Here is a 2569-nt window from a genome sequence, read left to right as displayed (position 1 = left end):
CATACCGTGCCTGTGGAAGTCAGAAGAGGGTATCAGATTCTCCTAGAACTGGAGTTGCGAGTCACCATGTTGGGTGCTGGAAATCAAACCTAGGCCCTCTGCGCATTCTCTCAATCACTAAGCCACTTCTTCAGACCTCAGTGAGTTAAATTTCTTAAAGGCAGGGAATATGGCTCCGTAGTGGAGAGCCGGTTTAGCATGCACCATATCCTGGGGTTGATCTGCAGCACAGTAGAAGAAGTTCATCTGCATTCTCTTCCACTGTCAGAAAGAGCTCGTTCTGGCTCCTTGTCACCACTGGTTGGTTCTCTTGCAAAGCCCAGAGAAGAAGCCTCTGATTGACAGAACCTCTATGCCCTGGGGAAGGGAAAAGTTGGTAATTTTACTTTCTGGTATGAAAGGAAGACTGCCTCCCAGTAAAACCCATAGGAAGTGGATACAAATACTTAGCCTCTAAAGAGGGACCAGGGCACTCTTTGTAAGAGCAAGCAGCACTCCGTGTAAGCCTTGGCTTTAATTCCTTTCTTTTGATCTGGAAATGCTTTGTGTTGTAGTAACATGGCCACATGTTTTCTAACAGTAGACAGGCACACTGGCTGTCCACTGCCTCTGGATCTCTTCCTCTGCATGCTCCACCAGAGTGGCTAAATAAGCGCACACTGCTAACCTGCTCTGACATTGTCTATTCCACAAACTTCGCTCTCTTCCTCGTAGCCACAAGAGGTCAAAAGAAGGGCTGGTGAGGTGGTTGAGTAGATGGCGTGCTTGTTGCTCTAGCATGAGAGACTGAGTTTGGAACCCCAGCACCTACATAAAAAATGGGGTGTGGGGCTGGAGAGATGGCTTAGCGGTTAAGAGCACTGGCTGCTCTTCCAGAGGTCCTGAGTTCAATTCCCAGCAGCCACATGGTGGTTCACAACCATCCATAGTGGGATGATGCCCTCTTCTGGTGTGTCTGAAGACAGCTACAGTGTGTGCTTATCCATTAAATAAATCATATTGAAAAGTGGGGTGTGGCAGTGTGGGCCTATCAGTCCAGATCTTGGGAGGCAGAGACAGGGAGATTCTTGGGCCTCAGTGGCCAGCAGTCTAACCAAATTAGTGAGCTCTGGGCTCAGCGAGAGACACTGTCTCAAAAAGTTAATGGGGATATTAATCAAAGAAGACACTTGATTCCAATCTCTGACTTATACACACACACACACACTCACACACACACAAAGATAGATAGATAGAGAGAGCGCAAAAATAACGTGGATATCCATATGTATGTGCATATATATATATATATATATATATATATATATGTATATATATATATATAATCAGCCATGTCAGCCATGCCAAATTGCTCTGATACCCTCAGAGGGAACTGAGCAGAAAGCTATCCACTCATTCACTTAGATGTATTTGTCCTTTGGCAAAAACCTTGCTTCAAATGAACATTTTCCTCAATGCTTTAAATTTCACAGAACATCAAAACAGCACCTAAGTGCTTTATTTCCATGCGGGCAATTGGCCGTCATGATTCACTTAGCTATCCATACATTATCGTAGGAAGACTGCTTTGTTTTTTGTTTTTTTTTTTTAAATATAACACTTGATACATCCTAAGTGCTTTCAAGTCATTAATAAGCTATTTTCCAGTGAATCTCCAGGTCAGTAGCGACTCCATCTACTTCAAGGGCAGCTATCCAGACTCGGGGTTAAGTGGCTGGCCCAAGGTTAGAGAGTGAACTGATGGTGAGCCTGGGAGTGCAGGATTCAACGGAAGGAGAAAAGCCCAGCACTGCATTATTCATTGGAAAAAGGCTGGATTCAGTCGGGCTGCTTTAAAAGTCAAAGGCACCAGGAGGTTTAATTGCATGCCGGTTTGATCCCTTTTAAAACGTGGCCTAGGGTTGTGCAGGCCAATGTTAATTACCTACCTGTCCCAAGACTTCTAAATCAATCGAGCAGGGCACCTCAGCCACAGACAGCACAGTCACTGGACACCTTGCGCTGGGTCTTCACCCCTACATTCTAGCAACAACTTGTTCTTGCTGTTCTTGTTTGAGGCAGGGTCTCATGTTGCCCAGGCTAGTCCCAAACTTACTATAGCCAAGGCTGGCTTTGAAATCTTGCCCCACTCCCCAGCCCCATCTCCCACCATTCTTGATTATTCAAAACGGTAATATTAGGGATCAATAGAAAAGGTCATCTAGGCTCAGAGTAATTAAATTTTAAATCTTAATATAGAAGATTTTTCTTATTTTTTATATGCCTATGTCATTGTGTATGGGTATGTGCATATGAATGTAGGTGCCAAGAAGGCCAGAGGTGCCAGATCCCTGGGAGCTGGAGTTACTGGCATTTGGGAACTACCTGACAAGGATGCTGGGAACTGAACTTGGGTCCTCTGCAAGAGCAATGTGTTTTAGACCTCTGAGCCATCTCCCTAGTCTAAAATCACTTTCTAAAATGAATTAAATAGCCAATATTCTACTTATCATTTGTAAATGCGTTAGATAGTCCATATTCTATTTAGTATAAATAGTTTAAGATATAGTTAGCTAAAAGTTATACCTTC

This window comes from Mus caroli, chromosome 13, assembly GCF_900094665.2.
Source record: "Mus caroli chromosome 13, CAROLI_EIJ_v1.1, whole genome shotgun sequence".
Lineage (NCBI taxonomy): Eukaryota > Metazoa > Chordata > Mammalia > Rodentia > Muridae > Mus > Mus caroli.
Note: the sequence above shows the minus strand (reverse complement) of the source record.